Below are 25,378 nucleotides of genomic sequence, written 5' to 3' on the forward strand. Positions count from 1 at the left end.
TTATATGGGTTAATAATACTGCAATTTGAGAATGTATTTTTAAATCGTAGGACCGTCTGATTAGTTTAACTGGTTTGGAGTATGCTGAGGAACCAGAAGGTTCACAGAAAAAGGTAAATGAGAGTGTAAAACAAAAAAATATATTACTGTGATTTGGAAAGGTATTCATAATCAAATTGATGAATTGAGTTTTTTAAATCTTAATAATTTAACATTATTGATCTCACATTGGAGGATTTTACCTCTGCATTTAACCCATCCCCTTGGGGAGCAGTGGGCTGCCATCGTGGGGTGCAATCAGGGGTTAAGGGTCTTGCTCAGAGACCCACAGTGGCAGTCTGTGTTAGGGGTTTTCGAACTCACAACCTCAGGACTCCAAGCTCCTAACCACTAGGCTGCCACTCCCCTGTTTAGATATAGGATTTAAAAACACATGTTTAAATTGCATTATTTAATAATGGATTAATAAATACACTTTAAAAATCCTAATGATAATTAAATTTTTATTTAATTTGATTTTAAAAAATGGCTGATTAAACACTTTTTAAATTGTATTCCTAACTGTTAGATTTAAATGGTATATTTTCATAGGTCCTCCATACATCATCACCAAAACATTAAAATATACTAGCTGGCAATACAAGCGTTTTCTGATTGTGATTCACTACAAAGGCATAAAAAAACATTTTAAATTTATTTTTCAAAACGAAACGCAGTATAGCTTATGTTCTGTATTTCCATAATTTGTTCAATGACTTAACCCCCCCTCCCTCTAGCTGGTAAGTACCTTTAATTTGAAGTGTAATGAATATTGAGTTTTATTTTGAAAATAACTCCCGGAAGCAGTCGGTCTTTCAAAGGCTAACTTTTCGAAAGTTGGCAGCCAGCCCGTGTCAGTTAAAGCGAGGACAAGCTGTGGCCGCTCCTCTTCTCTGGGCGGTTCCACACTCAAAGAGAGAGAGAGGCGTTAAGGACGAACCATCTCCTACAAAACTATCAGCTCAGACACAAAAACATGGCGCCTACCTCCGCCAACAACTTCAGATGAGATCGCAAGAGAAGAAGTAGCCTGCAAAGTTTCATAGAACAAGACCAAGCAGCGGTTTTTTTGCCCCCTCTCTGCGCGCAAAGTCCCTGTGATAAACGGAATACATAACGCGGCGAAACACCAACTTGCCTTCATGTCAACATAGTCTCCTGTTGCAGTGGAAACAGCTGGTGAGTTCTCACGGTTTACAATATTGCGAAACTAGTGAGTGAAACGGAGTAAGTTGAGTTGACTATAAATTGCAATTAAAGTATTTTTTGAGGAGACTAGCTGCGTGTCGACAGACTTCGGTGTTACGTCTTCACTTTTCACCGTGGAAAGAGAGAGGCTGAGCCACGTATCTCCGCTGATCACTGGAGGAAACTGGCTTTGTTTTGGCCGCGCTGGTGTGTGTTTCCTGCATCGACGTTGACCTACTTCTGGGTTCAGATGCAACAGTTGGGAACACCGGAGCCCCCCCTCCTCCTATTCGGGCCCTCTTTTTGCTAATCAGCCTGCCTGAACCTCCGCAGGTGCGATTCTCCTCTGTGAACTTCCTGCTTGCGCTGTAATTCAGCACGCTGTGTTGATCCGTTGGTGCAGGGAGGTGTGGGTGTTTAACTGCACATAATGAGGAACTGTAAACCCCACTTCCTGTTAAATTAGTGGCCAGCTTTTAATCCAGGTAATTAAAGCCCAAAGTTATCTTTCTAGAACACACGATGATTTCTATACGTTAAGATGCAAAGATCAGACATGTTAACTAGTCCCTACCAGGGGCGGAGCTAGATGGGGGGGCCAGGGGTGGCCATGACCACGCTTAGCCAATCAATTCAATTTTCAATTCAGTTTATTTATATAGCACCAATTTACAACACGTCATCTCAAGGCAGTTTACAGTTCAACCAGATCATACAGTCAAATTGATTCAAAGTTTTCTATGTAAAGAAAACCAGTTGATTCCATCGACTAATTGACTCGAATGCAATCCCTCACACTAAGCATGCTTGTAGCGACAGTGGAGAGGAAAAACTCCCTTTTAACAGGAAGAAACCTCCAGCAGAACCAGGCTCAGTGTGAGCGGCCATCTGCCGAGGCCAACTGGGGTTCAAGGAGACAGAAGCAGAGATACAAAAAGCAGATTTAAAAGGCGGCCCCGTCCAGGAAACACACAGCCAGGCAGACGAGCACTTAGCCAGCTCCCATGTAAGAGGATGAAGAGAGCACATCCAGTCAGACACAGTCATAGAAACAGGACTACACTTGAAAAACAGGCCGATCTCCAACATCTATAAAAAAGGTGTTAATGGCAGCAGCACAGCTGATATTTCTTGCCAGGATGGTTTCACAGCCAAACAGGAACAGATAAGGCGAAACTACAATGAGAAAAGGCAGAGAGAGAATAACGTTAGAGATTAAACGAACAGATTCTGCAGACTAGAAGAATAGAGATATAAAGAAGGGAAATTATGAAATAGGGGTCCCTATGTCCTCCAGCAGTCTAAACATATAGCAGCATAACTATAGAGATAGCTCTGGATAACCTGATCCACTCTAACTATAAACTTTATCAAAAAGGAAAGTTTTAAGCCTACCCTAATCAGTGGCCACCCCTACCATTTTTTCTCTCAAGTAGAATATTCAAAACAATTAGATTTTATATATATATTAAGAATTACTTGACAACAAAAACACTTTGGTTAATTATGCACATCAATATTCAAACATTCAAGATGATTAGTACAGAATTCATGCTCTTTCAAAACTAGATTTTGTGTTAAATGCCATTAAGAGAAAATGATGTGACTCTGCAAGTCATCTAAGGCTACGTTCACACTGCAGCCTGAAGTGACCCAATTCCGATTTTTTTGCCCATATGTGACCTGTATCAGATCTTTTTATGACAGTCTGAACGACACAGATCGGATTTTTTCAAATGCGACCCAGGCCACTTGGATATGTGGTCCTGAATCCGATACGTATCTGATCTTTTCAAATGCGACCTGTGTCTGTACGGCCAGGTCGCATTCATCCGACCTACACGTCATTGATACTTGACAAATGTTACTAAACGTTACTAATCTGCGTCCTACTAAGCGGAGGCGGGAAAAACTAACAACCATTGCGGAAGATAACACAGAGAGCAGTCAATGGAGAGAAAGTGAGGTTGCTGACTTACCCCAGGCTCACACCGACTCCGGTCTTACCGTTGCGGTGCGGTGGGTGCGGCGCCGCAGTGATTCCAAGTCATTAAAAAGACGTAAACCTCTCTCACCGGCTGCTGAGCTGTCCGGCTGCGGTTACCGAGACACTCCGTCGCTGCAGAAAATTCCGCAAGAAAGCTATCCTTGCGGCGTGCCGGAGCCCTCCGCAACAAGCTCTCGCAAAAATCCTTTATTTGGGCCGTGTTATCGCGTGAAGTTACGTGAACTCAAGTGAACTTCTGTTAAATCTCCGGACCTGTTGCCGGAGCCGCAGAGCCGCACCGCACCGTAGTCAAAAGGGCGGTGTGAGAGGGGGTGTGCGGGAGTTGGGGTCTCCGTCAGCTCGGTAACCGCACCGGAGCCAGTGTGAGCAAGGGGTTAATTCATATTTGGGAGATAGCTCGATTCAGATCAAACTCGAAGGGTCTTACCGGAACCTGGCTCTCTTTCTTTTTGATCTTCTTAAAAAGATTTCGTTCGTAATGTGCCTGCTCCTGTTGGAGAAGAACTTAAAGAACGCAATATACGCTGCGGTATTACGAGTCATGTTTACTTCCGCAAACACTGAGGACGCTTGCTACATGTGACGTCATCGCGTCCTCGAGTGCGCATGCGGGACACTTCAGTTGAACGCTTTCAGTTCACACAGTAGATCACATACAAGTCGCATATACTTGGAAGTGTGAACGGACACGCAAAAAAATCCGATTTCACAAAAAAAATCGGAATTGAGCATTAAGGCTTGCAGTGTGAACGTAGCCTAAGAGTCTTCAGTGAAATCATAGATACTGTAAATAACTATTTTAATAAAAACCTGTTAAATTATCAATTTATGTAGGAATTAGTACCTATAAATATCAATTTCATGCACAATGACATTGATAAAAGTAGATAAGTACTGACGATGGAAAAGATGTTCGCTGCAGAACTCAAACCTGAAAGAATCCAATATACCTTTTACCTGGACGGATGTTTAATTATATGCTTCTATTTGTTAGCAAAGGCTATAGGAAAGTGTAGTTTGTCTTTATTTAGAAATATGGACGTGGGGTTTGTTCCTGTTCTGGTGGCTATCCACTTTTGGCCACCCCTCAGTATATGTTGCTTATTGCCTGGCCAGCCTTATAACAATTTTCTGGCTACGCCCAAGAAGCTTTTGTATAGTTCTAAGTAGATATTTGAATACTCTTCCTATTAGAGGTGATAGTATTCCTGACAGAGTGGCTTCAAGACCAGTTTAATTTGTCTGTATTTGGCATAGTAATCAGTGTCAGGTGATGTTGAATAATTTGCAGCACAACTTAAAGCAAAGTAGACCCACAGCATGATGCTGCCACTAATACATTTGAAATCAAACAAGCACATAGTATGATGCTGCTTATAAGTTATAAGCCCTCATTGTAACCCCCTCCAAAGTGTTCCAGTTTTAACCATTTAGCTCATTCTGATCCTCAGCATGATGCTAACATCACCATGCTTGACAGTTGGCACAATGTATAGGTTTCTGAACCCTCATATTTTTATTTTTTTTATTTTACTCCTCCAATTGTACTTCCTGTCATCTTTTCCAAGTTAATATTGTTTGTGTTGGTTGATTCTAATATTGGATGTGCTTAAAGGTGTTGGTTAGTGTTCCAAACATTCTGATTAGCTTCTTTTTAACAATTTGGATCAGATGGTTGAGACGACAGACACACTAGGACAATAATCCTAAACACGCATCAATATGTGTAAATGTCTTCTTTTTACCTATAGTGAGACAAAGTTACGTTAAATTTTTTTTTTTATTATTATAGTAATTTTATTACAGATATAATACCAAGAGTTTCTTGCTAATGTCATAAATGAGTTAATAAGCGATTCATGCCCATAAATGCAAGCTTCCTATGCACAGTAAAAGCAAATAGATTGACAAGCTGGAGTTAGTGTAATCATACGAGTATGAGAGGCATTTCCTCTCTTTTGTGGGCGTATAATGAGGACAAACGCTATTTAATCCAAGGTGCTCCCATATCTATGCCTCAGCACTTGAGTTTATGCCAGGTAGCAGGAGAGGAAACCCCAAGGGTAGATTCCAAACGATCTTCTCATGGTGATTCATGCTGCTGTGGTCGCAGTGCGAGCCACTTTGTACGTATTGTGCATAGAGCGTTCGTATTTTTCTGAACGTGTCACCTGAGATGGCTGGAGGAATTTTGCATCCTGACAGGATAATTGAGACACATGGGGGTGGCAGAATTCGCAGAGCAGCTGCTGCCACGTAGAAAAACACACGGCCACAACTTCTCCCCTGACCGGAGATGGAAAAGACGAGTGGACGGAGGGAAGGTTTTGCTCCTGCGTACTGCCTCAGGCTGGAGATATTAAGTGGGTCATGGCTGCACTGTGGCTTTGTGTACATTGAACTTGCAATTTGTAACCACCCCTGCTTGCCCTAAGCCTCTGTCAGGTGACTAAGGAAATGCAGTGGGAGGGCTAACGGAGCAGCAAGAGCAAGACAAAGTGCTCACTAGCTGCCAAATCAAAAGTCAACCGAGGGTTTCAATGAATGTGAGAACTCCCCGAGGGGATTGTTAGGGGAGAATGAGAGGAATGTTTCTGTTAAAGCTTTAGAGTTGTATGAAATACCCGCCTGTCCTTTCATAAGGCAAACCATTGGATTTGTACTCACTTCTCAATTACTGCAGGGAGCACAAAGTCTAGAAGTCTGACTCTACACAAATGATTACATTTAATAAGATGGGTGAGACTTGGGATTATTAACAGATTTTGACTTCATAAGAAGTCATAATCTTAAAATTTGAATTATATACTATGGAGTTACAGACCAAATCAACCTTTGGTCATTTAAAAATAAAGTTAAAAAAGCCTACCTATAAGTCACTCCTACAGAACAAGACCTAATGGGAAGTAGCTAATGTTGCTCTGATTGCTCAGCATGGAAAACATGCTCCTAATGGGGACTTTCTCGCCATGGTAACGGTTTTATTATTATACACCCTTTACACCATGTCGTCCTTTAAAAAAAAGAATAATGAAACCAAGCTCCTGATTTAACTTCAACCTATGAATTATTTCTTGACAATTCTGATTCATCTTGATCCATTCCTCTATTGCTAGTTTCCCTTTGCTAAAAGGGGCTGGCTTCATCCCTTTCATTTAACTGTTCTTCTGAAACAAGCTGATTGGGTATAAAATGCTGCTTTATGTAGCACAACTTATTTCACCAGCTTTTTAAGTTCCTAAACATTTCCCCATGTTTATGTTAAAATCTGCATCTTTGGATCAACACGAAGCAGATCGTCATCTTAAAGAGAACAAAAATGATGCTGAGGTTTCAGAATGACTAAATCATACCCAGTAAAGGGTGGGTGGCTATTTCCAAGATTTTCCGCATATTATGGGTTATTTTAAGCAGTAGGGTTTAGTAATCTGACAACATGATGCTTCCACTACTGTGTCAGGATGGTGTGTATGTTTTCAATGTAGGGCTTAAAGTCCAGTTTGGGTCTGATCTGATCCAAGCATCACCTTCCACTTGTTTGCTATGTGGAAAACTGTGGGAAGGAATTCTAATTATTCATTTTTTCCACATATTTACTTTCTTATTACAGCCGTAGCTCCTCAAAAGTTACCCTTGGGCCTGTTGGTTGATTCTCCCCATTCCTCTGAATTAATTTAGATTTTATTTAGGATATCAGAGAGGTATGGATGCAAGGTATGGTTGGAAATAAGTATCTGTCTAAAAGTATTGGTTTCTGGCTTTGCATTGTCATTCTTACTTTAATGTAAAACACAACCTACGTTTTTAGGGCCATGGGTTTATTAACTGAGCAGCATTGGCAATCTGAAGCCAGATGTTATGAGCATAAACAAAAGCAGACAACTGGTTTAGTACCGGAACCAGTTTGGTGGGAAAAGACCAACAGAGTGACTAAGTCGTCCCTCAGGGTGCTCTGTATTGTTGGCTATGGATCAGCAGGAAAACAATCCTGTTTCCTACATCCAAATATGCCCGATGACTCCTTTTTTTTTTTTTTTGTTGTTGTATTTTTTATGTATTTTAATTTTTTTTCCCTCTTTGTAAGTTCCTTGTTAGCCATTTAAAGAGTTGAACATGCTAGCTCTCGAGGGTAGAAGAAGTTTGTGCTCGTCACAGTCTTTCCCAGATCTTTCGATAAATTAAACCTTATTTCTTTAATATGTCTGCCTTTCTTTCGTCCAAATCTGAGCTATACCGTCATTTTTGGACTATTAGCCGCACCTGAATATAAGCCGCAGACGCTAAATTGCATGATTTATACATATACAATCCGCACCGGACTATAAGCCACAGGTTTTTTATGTTTAATGTCCATCTTTCTCGCTGTCGTTCTGTCTCGTACCACTCGCGGTAGAAGTCTGCTTCCGGAGGACCTCCGCATTCCCGCGCGCGCAGCTACCGTACTTGGGTGTTGAGGCAAATGTGACGTCAACATGGTGGATGGTAAAATCCATAGATTTAGGTATTACCCTACCGGACGTTAGGTGTAGAAGTTCATAGATAAGCTGCATTGTTATATAAGCCACAAGGTCGAAAAATGGGGGGGAAAAGTCGTGGCTTATAGTCCGAAAATTACAGTAACTTGTTGCTTTTCCAATATATTACTGCCGATCAACGGTTCTGTTTATTTTAATGCTGATATCAATTATTTTCACATCACTCTGGCCGATCCCTGAAATGTTCCCAACCTTTTTTGGAGCGATTCTTTAAGTGGTATTGCTTATTCTTCTTGATAGAAAAGACACAGGCTGTGCCTGCAAGTCCGCCCTAACCCCTAAATCCCTCAGTCACTATATAGAGCGGGGACTATATAGGGGACTTCATAGTGAAGTCAGTTAACTGACCGTTTGGACAGATGATCACTACTTCTTGTATGACAGCAAATCCGCTCGTCGGGTATATCCGCTCGTCTAGTGACCATGGATGATCACTACGTTTCAAGGTGAATTGTGGGAAATTTTAACTCCACTACTTTTTCATCTGCTAGATGTTCGGACATTCATTAAACATGGCGTAACCACTATATAGTGATTGGGTTGGAGATTCGGACACATCCACAGTGATAACAAAAGTTGCACGAGTCCCATTTTAAACAAAAACAAACATTTATTAAAGAATCAAAGAAAACATTTACAACGGAGAGCCAATGCACTTGATCTAAAGGCAGTTTTGTGAATGCACAAATCAATCGCATGCACCTATTGGCGGATAAAAGGAAAAAAATAGTGATGTTTTGAAACTAGTGTGTCTTCATCTATCACCCAACATATTGCAGACAGCAGGGATCCCCACTATGAGAAAGCATGCCCACATCGATGTACTATTGAATAATAATTATATTAAACGCTGATATTATATATACCAACCTTCTACCTCTTTCTAGGCCGTGAAAAAACGAATCTGCCATTGCTTCTGTGCCTCAGCTTAAAACCCAACAATCCTCCTAATACTCAGCCAGTACCCATGTTAATGCCATATATTGTTTCTAATGGGATGATGTAGTTTACAGTTTTCGTTTTATTCAAAGTTTTACTGCTGAATATGGTCCAATATCATCTGTATAACTGTTATGTTCAGCTAAAGCTGTAAAATTGTCTTTTTTAAATAGACTGTTGGCTGATTAGTATGTTTGTTGTAAATCTATAGTTTGAAGCTGTTCACACTTCAAGTCGAGAATGTCACTCCTGACATTTAGCCCTTGAATAATCCCTGGTTATTATGGTTATTATTACTTGTGAAAGAGGCTTTTTTTATTGTGATTTTCTGATATTTAATCTGTGCGCAGAATGTCGTCATCAGTGAGTAGTGGTGTCAGTTTGTAAGCAGCCTGCAGAGGCGAGCAGCTCAACTCCAGGGTTCTTTAGCAGCCTTTTATTATCTGATGCTGCTGCCCTAAAATGATTAAATAGATTACTGATTCGATGCTACAGCGCTGCTTTTCGTGTTTCTTTCTATGCGCCTGAAACGGTTCAGTGCATCAGTTCGGTACATATTAACTTCAGACAGACACTGTCTAGCCAGAGATCAACAAGGTGGATCTTGTGATCGAGGAAAGAAAGAGAAAAACAACCTTTCAGCCAACCGGTTTCCCTCCTCTGGCCCTTGCATTGATGCGCTGGGTTTTTTGCAGCATGTCTGAGCTGGAAGAAGTGAAGTCAGGCGGTTTGGTCTCTTCTGCCTGCGGTGGAAAGAATGCTCCACCGTTATGCTTTTAGGAAGGAGACAGCCTTATGGAGTGACTGCCGCGCTCTGAGCGGCCGCTCTGGGTTGCATTGTTGCTCCACTTCTAAAGGTTATATTTACCAGCAAACTTTAATCACAGAGTTTGACTCGGCGCTGTCCTTCTGTAGTCATGTGCGTCCATTAGGGCGTTGGAAGTTGATATAAATCATCAAACATTTTAAAGGATGCTATTTTTCTCTTTTAAAAACCACACCTACCCTTAAATATGTGCCTGTGCGTTTTAACCACAGACATCAGCAATGATCAGCCCGTAAACACTGCATTTAGCTTCGCTGCAATTAAGAAAAAAACTGTTGATGGATGAAAGTTTGACTTGGAGAAGCGTAAAGAATGTTGGGCATCTTGAATGTTTTTCATGCAAGAGAAAGGAGGAAGGGCATTGTATAAGCTTAAAAATGCCGAACATTTTTTAAAACAACTTCTTTTCAAGAATTCTGCTTCATGTATTCTACTTCAGACTTAATATAGTTTAATGGGCTTGTTTTTTTATTTGCTAAAACAAAGTAGCTTATAATCGTGACTTTAAAGCATGACTTTTTAGAAAGGTTTTTAGAACTATGGTATATTAAGAGCTGTGGAGGAGCTGCACAGATCCACACCTTTGGTAGGAAACTTTTTTTTGTAATGAATAAAATGTAAAGGCTCTGGCTGGGAGATCTATCAACTACAAGACTCAAAATATTGACCAGTCGGGTCTGAGTACGGACCAGAAATCAGAAGATGAAACCAGATTTATAAACTCAAGTCGGCGTAAAAATACAGAACCAGTAGGGATGACCTGACTGAAGGTTTCAGGCCTTTAAAAAGTCTGACCTGCCATTTCCCATATTGAGAGATACAGATTTGTGATACTGTTATTTTTTATAAAATCATAAGAGACTTTTAACATTTAAATCTTATCTTACTGAAAGACATTAATCTGTATCTGTGAAACAATAAAAACTTCTGAAATCTCTTGACAGTGGGTGTTTTTCAGAGCTTAGCAGAGGTATATGAGATCGCTGAATAAGATCAGTTTAACATTTAAATATCCCGATCTCTCAAAATTAAGTCAATTGAGGTTGATCAATCAGTGCACCTCTGAGCTCTTACCTTGGGTAGGTAACGCCTATAGGAACATAATTTTGCAAATTTTTGCTACAATGTGACAGTATTATGTATTTTTCCTAAAGTGGATGTGTTATACCTTTCCCCCATGGTTCAGTCTCTTCCTGTCTGACTCATGACATTCCTGTCAAATTGTACTGTAGGTCTGACCTTAATAAACCCCTGGTTTCTATTAGATGTGCGGTCGGAGGCAGAGTCTTTGAAAAATACGCACAGTTGGTGTGGCTGCCATTCACTTAAGGTGTTTTAATTTCTACTGACATCATCCGATTGATTTTATCGATGCCAAATAGAATTAAGCATATTTTGTTGCTGGGTCTGTTACTTCACATAGCTAATGATCTGTATGGAAGAATGAAAAAACAAAACCCTTGATAAAAAAAAATAAATGCTGTTTACGGTTCAACAAACCAGTTAGAGCTCAAAGCAAATGTTTGTCTGAAGATTATCTGGTTAGATGTCACCACAATTTATCTTTTCAGGCCAGCATGCATAATTTGGCTCAAACCAAACACTGAGATCACTACAGTGAAACACGGTAGTGGCAGCATAATGCAACGGGAAGCTTTTTTTTTTTTTACACAGACAATGTTTGGAGCTAAATACAATGAAGATAACTGGTTTATAGGCTGCTAGGGTTTAAACTGAGGATCTGAACTTCTGGAACTGTACCCCTCCAAGACTCTGGGGCAAGTAGGAAATATTGCAGCTGTCAGTTTCAGCACTCCATAGTAGTCAGCTCCCTTTTTTTTTACTGAAGTGTCACTCCCCTATTAATCATTCATACATTTTATTCATTTATTTTCTTTATGCCCAATCTACAGGTGCTGGTCATAAAATTAGAATATCATGAAAAAGTAGATTGATTTCAGTAATTCCATTTAAAAAGTGAAACTTGTATATTATATTCATACATTACATACAAACTCATATATTTCAGATGTTTATTTTGTTTAATTTTGATGATTACAAATGACAACAAATGAAAATCTCAAATTCATCATATCAGAAAATTAGAATATTGTGAAAAGGTTCAAAATTGATGGCCCCTGGTGCCACACTCTAATCAGCTAATTAACTCAAACCACCTGCAAAAGCCTTTAAATGGTCTTTCAGTCTAGTTCTATAGGCTACACAATCATGGGGAAGACTGCTGACTTGACAGTTGTCCAAAAGACGACCATCGACACCTTGCACAAGGAGGGCAAGACACAAAAGGTCATCGCTAAAGAGGCTGGCTGTTCACAGAGCTCAGTGTCCAAGCACATTAATAGAGAGGCGAAGGGAAGGAAAAGATGTGGTCGAAAAAAGTGTACAAGCAAGAGAGATAACCGCACCCTGGAGAGGATTGTGAAACAAAACCCCTTCAAAAATGTGGGGGAGATTCACAAAGAGTGGACTGCAGCTGGAGTGAGTGCTTCAAGAACCACCACACACAGACGTATGAAAGACATGGGTTTCTGCTGTCGCATTCCTTGTGTCAAGCCACTCTTGAACCACAGACAGCGTCAGAAGCGTCTAAAGAGAAACAGGACTGGACTGCTGGTGGGTGGTCCAAAGTCATGTTCTCTGATGAAAGTAAATTTTGCATTTCCTTTGGAAATCAAGGTCCCAGAGTCTGGAGGAAAAGAAGAGAGGCACTTCATCCACGTTGCTTGAAGTCCAGTGTAAAGTTTCCACAGTCAGTGATGGTTTGGGGTGCCATGTCATCTGCTGGTGTTGGTCCATTGTGTTTTCTGAGGTCCAGGGTCAACGCAGCCACATACCAGGAAGTTTTAGAGCACTTCATGCTTCCTGCAGCTGACCAACTTTTTGGAGATGCAGATTTCATTTTCCAACAGGACTTGGCACCTGCACACAGTGCCAAAGCTACCAGTACCTGGTTGAAGGACCATGGTATCCCTGTTCTTAATTGGCCAGCAAACTCTCCTGACCTTAACCCCATAGAAAATCTATGGGGTATTGTGAAGAAGAAGATGCAATACACCAGACCCAACAATTCAGAAGAGCTAAAAGCCACTATTAGAGCAACCTGGGCTATCATAACACCTGAGCAGTGCCACAGACTGATCGACTCCATGCCACGCCGCATTGCTGCAGTAATACAGGCCAAAGGAGGCCCAACTAAATACTGAGTGCTGTACATGCTCATACTTTTCATGTTCATACTTTTCAGTTGGCCAACATTTCTATAAATCCTTTGTTTTTATTGGTCTTCAGTAATATTCTAATTTTCTGATATGATGAATCTGAGATTTTCATTTGTTGTCATTTGTAATCATCAAAATTAAACAAAATAAACATCTGAAATATATGAGTTTGTATGTAATGTATGAATATAATATACAAGTTTCACTTTTTAAATGGAATTACTGAAATCAATCTACTTTTTCATGATATTCTAATTTTATGACCAGCACCTGTATAACCGTTTGTTTCTGTTCACCTGTCAATTGCTAATGAGAGCCAAATAAAGATTGACTCTCTACCAAAAAACATAGATGCATCGTGTGCATACCTCAAATATTTTAGTTTTACTAACCAATATTTTGCTGGTTCTTTTTGGTCATTTTTGGTCATATTTTTTCTGATTAACTTAAGCAGCAGGGTGGGTAGAGTTTTGTTTTTCTTTCTTATTATCAGCTTCAGTCTGGCTCCACCATAACCACATTCAATACTTCAGAATTTATTTACCGGTATGTCAACTAAGTAAGTTTGTCTATATATGGCATCTTATCACCAAAGCAAATTCTTTGTACCTATAAAACTCTACCTGGTAATAAAGCTTGTCCTAAGTATAAAGCCTAGCTCTAAGCTGATGTTCCTGCAAAAAAACTTTCATAACTTTAAAAACCAAGTCTAATTAAAATAAAGATTTAAGTACAATCACATGCTGATAAAATAGCTGCCATGGCTTTAAAAGATAAAGACCTGTGGCGGACTACAGTCTTCAGCTGTATGCAGAAACATTTCCTTTGCTTAGAACTGCAAAATGGAACAGATGTTTTGAAGACGGATATGATAACGTTTGGGTATATCAGTCTTCTTTATCCCCAGCCAAACTGCAGATGTATAGCAAAATGCTTCCCCTCTTATGCTGAATATAGTGACTCAGTAGCATATTTAGTTATTAGTTTTTCACCATGTGGCAGGAAAAGAGCTTCAGTTTGTCTGTGGTCTCTGGGTTTTTATCACCTCACTGGCAGCATGCTCTGAGTCTGGCCACCACTGCTTACACCATATTGTGTTGACAGGTGGCAGGGAGTGCCACTTTGTTCTTTGAAACTTCTAAAGCCCAGAGCTGCAAAGTGCCACTTGAATCAGACTCTGGATCTGCAGACTTATAGTCGTAGGGAAGTCGTATTTAAATTCCAAATCATTCTGGCTTAAACATGTATATAAATGTACTCTTTATCAGTCTATATTGTCCCAAAATTTAGAAAATTTCCATTAAAAATGTTTTTTTCTGTCTTATTTTATGCAGACAAGTTACTTATACATCAGCTTGTACACCTAAATTCTGCCAATTATATATCAAAATTAATCTGTCAATCACATTTTTTCGGTCATAACATCTTTATTCATATGTGGCAGCTAATATACACAATGGTTGAAATAAGAAATAAGAATTATTTACTTTACCATTGAGTTCCGTCCCAGTGTTCACGGGGATGGACTACTGTGTCTTCAGCAGGCGTGGAGCTAACTGAACCGACGGCGTTGCGAGGCAAGGGCTCAAACATGTACGGCTGTAAGCCTTCTACACCAAACCAAGCTTCTGCTGCCCTGGCGTCCTCTTCCACAACATTTTTGTCCCCGCTTTCCTCCTCTAAATAAACAATGTATGACGGAGGAGACTCATCCATGACCTCCGACACAAACCTATGGACAGTTTTCCATTTTCCATAGTGTTCCTTGACAGTGTTGTTTCTAAGTGCTACTTGGTCCCAATATAATTTCCAACCTACTAGCACTAAGTTGCTACCTGGTTAGCAAGATGCTTCCGAGAGACCGCCCAAAACCAAACATGCTTACGAACCTTCCGCCACAACAATCCTGCCCCCTTGATAATCGACCAATCACATTCACTTTTATTCACTCGTGTAAAGTCGTGCACCACTCGGGAGAATTCGGAAATGCAACCATTGAAACAGCCGCTTCCCTACTACTTTAATGGTAGCTCAGCCTGAAACGTCATTGGGAAGCAGGTTTAGGTGTACATTTCTGTAGGAGTGACGGTGTTCTGTTAGATGAGCATACCCCATTAGACTAGCATACCCATAATCAATATGCATGCGCAAGATGTCAGATTTAACTTTAAACTACCTTGACAGGCGCGTATCCCTTTAGTCATGCACAAAAAACGATTTAATGACTTACTTTTTTTTTTTTTAAGCGTATGGTGATCTGACCTGTTTTTTGTTTTTGTTTTTTTTGTGTACATGATAAATGGGGATAAACTAAAGAGATAAACGGGTGTTAAGTATGGGTATGCTGGCCTGGTCTGACCTCTGTTCCATAGCGATACATTAATATCCTCCTCAGCAGCTGTTTAAGGAAAAGCTGTAATCAGATGTGCATGGCGGAGCTGCAGAAGAAATAATATAAACACACAGCGTCATCTGTTGTTCAGCACTTGCTTTTGTACGCTGACACACAGAGGGAGCCTCTTAGGCCCCTGGGGAACCAGCCTCCAGGCTCTTTTGTGTGAGATGGATGAGATCATCGTGGGGCAGACCATGAAAGGGATGCAGTAAGAGGTTACTCCATCTAAATAAAAACTGAGAGCCTTCTCTCTTTTTGCAGTTCTTTTTGATGCAGTTCTCTCTAAGGATAAACCTAGTTTTAAAGGTGAAAGGCTGATAGATTCCCCTGTCTTAAGGATTAGCAGGGCTCCACTGCCAGCAATTGAAACCTTTACAAGTAACTCCAGAACTGGCCAGAAAACAAAAAAAACTTTTGTAAAGTTTAATTTCTCTCTTTACCTTATTGCTTTTACCAAAAGAAGATATTTCTTAGGGAGCCGTATAAAAAGGAAAGGGTCTAAAAACATTGCTAGAGATAAAATGAATTTCATTTCAACATTACAACTAGTAGTAATCTGGTAGCTCTGCTGATGTTGTGGTACCATTTCCCTGATGGCATTACTACAGAGAGTTAGTGTAGGTTGAAGTCATTAGACGGTTTGAATTTGTTTCACTACTTGTTTCAACCACTTTTTTTATAGCAGATAAAATGAGATCTGTTTGTTTAATAATCTTAATATTTATCCTTTATTTAATACAATAATCTCCAGTGTAAAAGCAATGTAAAAATGTTTTGTATTGCCGAATTACCATGTAAGATTTCATGTATTTTAACATTCCATGGTAGTTACTCTAAAGATATGGTTGAACTTCTATGGCTGTAGTTTTGGAGGCTGGTTTGTGCTTCGTGCATCTAAATCAGAGGAGTGGAACAATGTGTTTGAAGCATTTATACTTTAATTCTCCTTTTTTCCACTGTGTTCAACAGTCTGGCCGACTCTGAGGGGGCGGGGCGTGTAGGGCTTATATTGCTTAGTGTCATCCAAGAGTGGCAGTCATTTCTTTCCAAGAGATGCTCACAATTTTGTGATCACAAGATGTGATCCCCATCCGATTGACATAAGATGTGATGTCATTTGTCCACATGGACCTCAGACATGTCAAGGAGAAACCAGCCTTTACCCTGATCCCAGGTCTCCAATTTTATGAGTTAATATACGTGGGTACAAAAATACTGCATTAATTAAACGATAGAGAAAACGATATCAACTGCAAAACAGACCCAGATGCGACCTGTATCTGATCTTTTCATTGCAGTCTGAACAACACAGATCAGATTTTTTTCAATGCGACCCAGGCCACTTGGCCATGTAGTCCTGAAACCGATACGAATCTTATCTTTTCAAATCCGACCTTTGGGTGAACGGCCATTTCGGATTCATCCGACTTGAATGTCATCAATACCCGACAAAGGTCACTTTTATACGTCTTGCTACGCAGAAGTGGCAAGAAAAACAACAACCATGGTGGACGATGATGCGGAGAGAAGTGTTTATGTTGAACCATATTAAAAAGATAGTGTTTTTATGGTTGGAAAAGACCGCTAGATACGTGCCGGCACAACCGTCAATGTTTACTTCCGGGGAAAAAGAGCATGCTGGCCTATGACATCATTGCGTCTTTTACTTCGCATGCGGGACACTTGCGTTGTATGACTGCAGTTCACACAGGAGATCACATACAAGTCGCATAAATTGGGAAATATGAACGCAACGCAAAATAATCAGATTTCTCAAAAAAAAAAAATCGGAATTGAGCATCAAGGCCTGCAGTGTGAACGAATCCTAAATGACTTTTTTTTTCTTTTAGTTTTTACGGCACATTTTTTCAACAGTAGGCTGACAGGAAAGGGGGTGTGAGAGAGGGAGAGAGACATACGGCTAAGGACCACAAGTCGGATTCTAACCCGGGTCAGCCGTGTCAAGGTTTAAGGCCTCCTTACATTGGGTGGTGTGCACTAACCACTGCGCCACCTGCACGCCCCTAAAAAGAAAAGAAAGAAAGAAAACTTGCTCTATTCACCAACCAGACGGTGATCTTTTTGGGTTTTTGGTCATTTCAAATTAGGTTTATAAAGGAAACTGTTGGTTTCTTCTGTTTTACTCAATTTTTCTTTCTGTCTAGTGGCAGCTAACAAACCCACCACTGTAGTTTTTAGGTTGTTGAGATGGTCTCTGCTCATTTTCTACGAATCTCAAGCAATTATTGGTTCCATATTCCTGCAAGACTTCTAAAAATTTCTAACAAGTACAGTCTGGGAGTGGGAAAGTGAAACTAGTATTTGGTTCTTTAGGATTGGAGCCCGTTTATCGATAAAAGTTTATGACATGCACATTTCCAGGACTAATTATTCATAGAAATAAATGTACTTGCATAGAGAACTAAATTGAAAAAGCTTATTATTGAACTGCTATGACGGATATAATGGCGACAGCAGCTCACCAATTTTTTCCCCCTCTTTTGATATCTAGTAAAATTACTGGTCAGAGTGCATGTGACTGAGAGCCGCAATTGTATCTGGTATTTTGTCGTGACTCTGCAACACTGAGTGCAGCCCAGACAAAGAGGCTGACATCCGATCATCAGGGCTCAGGGCTCGGTTTTTAAATGGTGAAGGAGGGGCACAACACAGGGCCTCGAATTACAACAGACATTTATATCGTGGAAATTTAATGTGCTTGGCTGGCCCCTCTTTTTCTTTTTTACTATTTGCCCTAGTTTTGTTCATCATTTGGGCTTGAAAATGATTCCTCATGTTTTGCCCTCTTGTTTACAGTCCCTATAAAGCTTTTAGGTCTTAATTCTCTCTCCATTTCTGGGAACTGCTTTGGTTTATTTGCTCTCCTACACATTAAAGTGGACAGCCAAAGGAAGCCATCTCTGCCGTTTTATTTATTATACATCTAAAGCAGCAACTTAAGTGTGTCTAAATGTCCTTGGAGTCTGAGAGCAGACTGCTGAGAACGTCAACTATGCTAAGGATAAACTTTGAGATCGATTTCCAGAGGTAGGGTAACACTAGTCGCTGCTTAGGGCCGAGCAGCCCGGCATTGTTGGAGCCAGGTTGCTATGACGGCGTGGGTGTTTATTTATCATGCGCTCCCTTAGAGAGAGAGAGATTTCTATGGGTGTGGGGGGTCTGTTTGAAGCTTTCAAATAAGTAAAGTTGAGGGTTGCCACCAACTGTAAAGGGTGTGAATAAGCAAGAATTTGTGAAATGCAAGTCATCATGTGTTTTAACACTGATGATGCATAACTGCGGCTTTCCTTCATATTAAACTCCACTCTTTAAACTTCTTCCCGTCATTGAATCTGCATTTGTCAGCAAAACTTTTCAAATGGTTTTATGTTTGTAAACTTGAGAAGAAGGGGATAGTTTATTCCAGTAGCAGTGGTGGTAATTGTTGTTGGGGGGGCTTTGCTGACCAGGTAGAGTCTGGTAAAGTTGAGGGATGAAACCAACTTTAAGATGTGTGAATAAGCAAGAATTGGGCAATACGAAATGTTATATAATACAATACATCAACATAGAAAATCTATTGCTATTTTTGTAATAGTTGTAGGGTAGGGTGCACACCTTAGTGTATCAAACCTTTATGCTTTGCGTGATGTAGTAGACACAAGCACTGTAGGGGGCTTCGAGTCGTATCCTCGCCCAGAAAATGTTGATATTTGGACTCTGAAATGCTTTTTAGACTTAGATTTTATTTTGTCATTTTGTACACACAGGTGTATACAAAAAGAAATTTCGTTTAGTACAGCTCTCTAGACTTTTTCATTTTTTATTTAAAGTGCAGCCTTGATAAAGGTAAGCAGCAGTGATAAAAACACAGATGAAAAAACACTGTGGTGGAAAAAAGTGATGTAAACATTCGACTGTATAGTTACAGTTTCAACATTCAGGGTTTTTTTTTGTTTTTTTTATAACCCATTTTATATAACATTTAGCGGTCCTATGGCAGTGGGGAAGAAGCTGTTCTGGAATCTGCTGGACCTTCATCCAATGCTGCAAAGTCTCTTCCCAGAGGGCAGCAGGGAGAACAGTCCATGGTGGGGGTGTGTGGGGCCATTTATGATGTTACGGGTTTGGGACACCAAAGGCTGGGATGAAATGTCTTTAATGGAGGGAAGAGGAGCCTCAATGATCCTCTCTGCTGTTCACACCACTCTTCTCACCTTCTTCCGGTCTGAGGCGCTGCAGCCTCCACATCACACAGTGAGACAGCTGGTCAGAACGCTCTCTATGGTGCTTCTGTAGAAGGTGGTGAGGATGGGTGGGGGCAGGTGGGCTCTCCTCATCCTCAGCAAGAAGTTCCTGCATTTTAAGGTGGAATGCAGCTAGCTTTTTGTCTTTATTACACTACATTTGTCCTGTTTATGGGAAGTATGTGCACTTGACTAGAGTTGGAAATTGCATAAGGAAGACGTAAGATAATTTTTTAGGTACAATATTATGTTTTCTCGGTTAATTCAAACAATCAGAAAGTGCAACTTAAACCTGCTGCTAAAGGTAAAACTTGATTGTTACATATACAACAAGCTGAAAGATGAAAAACAGTCTACAAAGACTATAACACACTCTGCAGCAAACCAACAGGGGAGAGAGTGTAGCCAGGACAGCTTTTATTTTTGTGTATCTACTTTAAGAATACAGCCGACACTGAAACTAATTCTGAAACTTAGCTGTCACATTTTCATGTATCTTAGTACATTTTGTAAATGTAAGCTGATGTGTTACACAAGCAGATGACTTGCGCCGAAAGGCAGCTATACCAGTTGTAAATGTCCAAAGGGCAAAATAAGCCTAATGTTATCCACAAAGGAAATCCATTTATCGAACTTTTTGGGATCAAAGACAAATTTTCTTAAAGACCCATGAAAAAATGGCAGCATCTGTTTGACATTTGCTATGGATTTAATACAGATCGCGCCCAACCGTACGTTAGTTGTTGTTTTTCCCACATTCCACAGACAGTATTGCCCCACAGGAAAAAAAAAAACTCTCGAAAATAATTCTATAGTTATCAGATATTCAATGAGTTTTCATAAACTTGTCATAGTTACAAGCTTACCTGCTTGCAAACAGCGCAACATGCTTGTTCACACGAATGAAGTTGTCCGTATGGACATTGGATATTCCAACATATTCCTGAGGAAAATTAGGCCGTCCCAAAGCCATACATCCCAAAAACAGGGGGTACAAATTCTAATATTGTTAGTACAGGCCGTACAATGTACAACCATATGCATTCCCAGCTAAAAGCCTGATATCTCTGGAAAACCTCTCAAGATGATGTCATTATTCCACTGCAGCTTAAAAACACGCTCATGGTTGGTGCACTGCTAACTAGTGTCAGGGAGTTTAAGTTATATAAAAGGTAAAAAGGAAACTGATGCTTGCCCATAGGGGTGTAAATAATCGTTTTGTATCGATGCATCGATCCAAAAGCCGACATTCCAATGCATCGACACGTCCGCAAGATAATCGATTCATGTTTTTTTTTTTTCCTCCGGTCTATTTTTATCCAGTTGCTCCTGGGCGTAATTCTCCCTCCCGTGCTGCGGTGCCGCTAAACCTATTTTGCCCTCCTACCTCGCTTCCTCGTTATACTCTTACAGCAGTGTGTTGCAGTAAGCTGACAGACATTTTTAAATTATGCTCAGTATTGAAGCGTGGTCTGAGCTACACGCTGTGGGTCTAGATACGGCCGAGGCGGTGAGGAAGTGGGGACGAGTTTAGTCCGACGACGGAGGGACATGAGAGCCAAAAAGAGCGGAGATCCAGCTGGAAAAAGGGTCCCAGCGTTCTCGCGCACCTCGCTCTTCTAGCGGGTCAAACTTCACGAGTTGTTTTCCGCAATTTCGGTCATAAAAACAAAACAAGCCGGCCTCCTGTCTGCTGCACTGTTTGCGGTCAGCTACAATCTGGGAGAGGTGCAGCGGAGCGTCTCTCAAGGGGCGGTGACGTCGACAGCCTGGAGCCTTCTTCTTCTTCTTTTTTTTAATGGCGGTTGGCAAACAACTTATAGGTGCATTACCGCCACCTTCCAGAATGGAGTATGGACCAGACAAACTATTATATTCTCCCTAAAATACCCGTTCTTCTTAGAAAATTAAAAATACTCCCAAAAACTACATCCCCAGATTACCTTTGAAACAATTCCCTTATATCTAGTTTATTTTTATTCCTGTCTAAATCTCTACGCAACATCTCTCTTTCCTGAGTATATTTATTACATTCTAAAAAAATATGTTGGACAGTTTCTCTGGAGCCGAGGTATTGTATTGAACTAATTACACTGATATTGTGCAGTATTTTTGCAGTATTTTTTGATGCAACTTTTCTACTTCTGTTATTTGCTGTTGTTTCTAAAGAAAATGCATAATGATATTACAGCTTTCATTGATTTATTTCAAACTTGAAACTTTGTTTAGCCTGTAAGGTGTAAAAAAAAAAAAAATAATAATAAAGGAAAAATTTAACCGATTAATCGATTAATCGAATCATTGGGTCAGGAAATCGATACTGAATCGAATCGCCATGATGGATGTGATTTACACCCCTACTTGCCCATAATTGGTTCATATATTTAAAATCCATTCGGCTTTATTTTTAAATTGATGCAAATATGCTCTAATAAAATACTGTGGTATTTAACAAAATAAGTTTTTTCTTGCATGCCTACAACTTCCTGATCTACGTATTTGCATATGTGAATGTGGCTGCAACCTGTTGCTGAAAATCAGGGTAGTAATTATATGATGATGGTCCATGTCTGATCTAAAATAAGGGGTCTGCATATGTATGCAATGCTGTTTGATTTTAAAATCAACCTGCAAGATACTTTGTAAATGCATTTAATGCATAACAATGACCAAAAAAAAAACAGCTGTAATTTGTGAGTGCAAGTCATCAGGTGTTTTAACTATGATTATACAAAATCGCTCTCCTTTATTTTAAACACTACTCTTTATCACCTTAAAGGGATAGTTCGGGATTTTTGACATGAATCTGTATGGCATCCCCATCACCAGTGTCATGCAATCACACTGACTTACCCCTGGCAGCATCCTGTGAGCAGAGTTCTCGTCCACCTTTCCATTGATAAGTTAGCACTGAAATGAGCTGGAAAAGTCGAGCTCGCTGTCAGAATGACGGCGCGCACTGATACGAACAGAGAGAAAATAGGACCAAGTGATAACGACGTGTGACTTTTTCCACTACAATGTTTTTGGGATGCAAAAATATCACTCTTTTGAACACATAATGTTTTGGGAAGAGAAACGTTTTATTTCGCTGGGTCTAGCAAACCTGCCAGACTACTTTCGGCTTGACCAAAGCTGGACGAGAACTCTGCTCACAGGATGCTGCCAGGGGTAAGTCAGTGTGATTGCATGACACTGGTGATGGGGATGCCATACAGATTCATGTCAAAAATCCCGAACTATCCCTTTAACGTCCTCTGTATCCCTCATTGAATCTGCATTTGTTAGCAAAACCGCAAGACAATTCAGTACAGATGTGTGAAAAGTTTTCTATTAATTTGATTTACTGAATAAAAGACCCAGACACTGCTTTCTGCAAAAGGATGCCAAATAAATAAATAAATAAATATATATATATATATATATATATATATATATATATATATATATAAAAAAAAAGTTAAAATTTATTTCAAAGGGTTTCTGATTTAATTCAAAGAATCTCGGGTTTTCTGAAGATAAATATGCCCTCAGCATCACACATATTCCACCGTACTTAGCGGTGGAGAATGAGGTGGTTAGGTGATTGCTCAAATGCTCAGTCCCAACTGGCTATTCATTCATTTTAGTCAGATATAAAAATAACCAGTTATTGTGAAGGAAGCTAAATATAAGCAAAACTAAGTTCTGTGTTTATAATGGCAAAACATTTTAATGCGGAAATCTCATTATTTACAAGTTTTTCATACATAAAAACGCAATACGAGCTAGATCTGCCTTGTATCTTAAATGCCACATAAGCCGTGTGTTTTTCTCATGGTTTCCAGTCTTCAAGACCAAACCCGAAATCTTTGCTGCAGAGCAAAGTGCTTTTTTTTCTCCTCCTGTTAGCTGTCCTTAGTTCCCCTGCTGTGAAGCTTTGTGGTCAGCCGTGCTCATGCTTTCAGAAAGCCTTATGACTCACACTCCTGATGTGTTTTATATCCCTTTGTTGCCATTCAAGGGGATGTGAAATGTTCTAATTAATATTGGTGCTCTAAATGAACAGATTTCCTATTTCCTAGGTTCCAGACTAAGAAAACCTCCTAATCGGACTTTGTAATCTTACAGTTTACTTTGTAAGATTTGTTTATAAATGAGCCTAGCCTGTCCTGCATTCATTTTTTAGCAGAGGAATATTGGAAAACGAATTGTCCCAGAAAGATGCAGTTTTCTGTAGGCGATGCCCTGTAACCCAGCAAGGATGACCAAGGGGCTGATCTCAAGTGAAACCATAAATGATTTCCACACAAGTGTTTCTACGTCACTTTCATTTCTACAATGGAACATCAGCCTTGATTGGCTTGTTTGGCGTTTTATTGCACCATCTCACTTTTCCCCATGCACGCTTGCATGGAAAGTATACTTTGAGAGTTAGCTATCCGTTTCTTTTTTACAGTCTAACATTAACACTTACAACAGAAGGCCAGACATTCATTGCTTAAATCATCAGAAGTGCATTTATTATGCAGCTGTGGATGAAGGACGTTCAGAAAGACTGAGAAAACATGATGATACAAGCTGTTTGCCTTTGAATGGGGTTTGACTGAGGAGCTGTTACCATGGTTATAATACAGTACATCTCTTCAGAGTAACAAGCCTTTGCTCTAAAACTGCAGCTGGGCATTGTGATGAAAATAAAAGCTTGAGCCAGTCAGAACTAGGGTGAGGCATGTCGCTGAGAGGGTTCTTCATTGTGTCGTGAAGAAAAAACGAACATCTGGAGTCACTGAGAAGACAGTTTTTAGAACGGACACCACGCTGATGAGATGACAGTATCTCTAAAACTATCAATTTTCATGCTAATTTATTTTAGAATTTTATTTTGGAGGGCCATCTGTCAACATTGATCGCTCAGGATCTTGTTTACCTCTAAAGAGACCATTACTCCTATATTTCACTCTTTTAATGGAAAGGGAAGGTTGTTGCTGGACTGACAGTAAAGCCAACTTCATTTTAATGCATTAAGCTGGCCAAGTTTGAACCATAGGCTACTAACATAAATTTAGGTAATTTTACACAAGAAACACCAAGCACTGAAAGTCTAAAATGGAAAATAGGATTTTTTTTCTCGCTTTCAGCTTGGCCCTTTCTAAATGTCTTTTTTTTTATTTGCACATCCAGCAACTGTGGTGTTTAGCTTGCTGTGTCCGTCCTCATGTCTTTCTATTTTTTCCGTCTCTCTGCCACCGCTGACTCACCGCTGGAAAGAATGAACTTCATGCTCTGGTTCTGAAAGCCCTTTCAAGATAAAGTGCCGGCTTGCTGTTACATTTACTTTTAACTGTTTGACTTTTCCTTTTAATTCGCCAATGGCTTTCACAGGTCGAACACTTGTATGCATGAATGCAGTGTTTGTTTTGTCTTGAAATATAATTGCATATTTGTTTTTACAAAAGAAGAAAAACTACCGTTCAGTTATGAAATTGGCACTCTCACATCAAATGAAATGTGCAGGTGAGGATTATGAATTGAATAATGTTGATAATACACATGTTATAAGATGGCATTGAACTTTTAACGGAAAAAAATAAAAAAAAATTGTGTAGTTAATACCAGATATGTTAAAAGCTAATACAGCCTTTCAGTTATTAGGAGGAAAGATCTGCACCTAGAGTGCTACTCCAGCTTAACACATGGGGTGGGAGACATTGTCCAACAGTGATGTTGATCTTTTTTAAGAGGCCCCCTATGGTGGATTAGGGTGCCTCCTAGAACAGAGCCGACCTCCTTCATGAGCGTTTTTAACCTCTTTGTTTCAGTTATTAACAAGTGGCGCTCCAATAAACTACACTATAGAACAGAAGTGACCAATTAAAAATGAGTGGAGTCCGAATAAAGAAAATCAACTACCAGTAAAGGTCCGGAGACGTTTTTAATTATAACATGTTACTTTAAAAAGAATTAAACACTGAAATAAAAT

General features: G+C 39.9%; 1 protein-coding gene across 1 annotated transcript in view; it reads left to right on the forward strand.

Moving 5' to 3' along the window:
• Positions 1-892: 892 nt before the first annotated feature.
• dennd4c (DENN/MADD domain containing 4C) overlaps positions 893-25,378 on the forward strand; it is a 74,201-nt gene continuing 49,715 nt past the window's right edge. The window contains exon 1 of the mRNA XM_038274792.1: positions 893-1,218. The gene's annotated coding sequence lies outside the window, so the exon portion shown is untranslated. The remainder of the gene's footprint in view (positions 1,219-25,378) is intronic.

Source organism: Cyprinodon tularosa, unplaced genomic scaffold (assembly GCF_016077235.1).
Source record: "Cyprinodon tularosa strain WSP-4 unplaced genomic scaffold, ASM1607723v1 ctg93, whole genome shotgun sequence".
Classification (NCBI taxonomy): domain Eukaryota; kingdom Metazoa; phylum Chordata; class Actinopteri; order Cyprinodontiformes; family Cyprinodontidae; genus Cyprinodon; species Cyprinodon tularosa.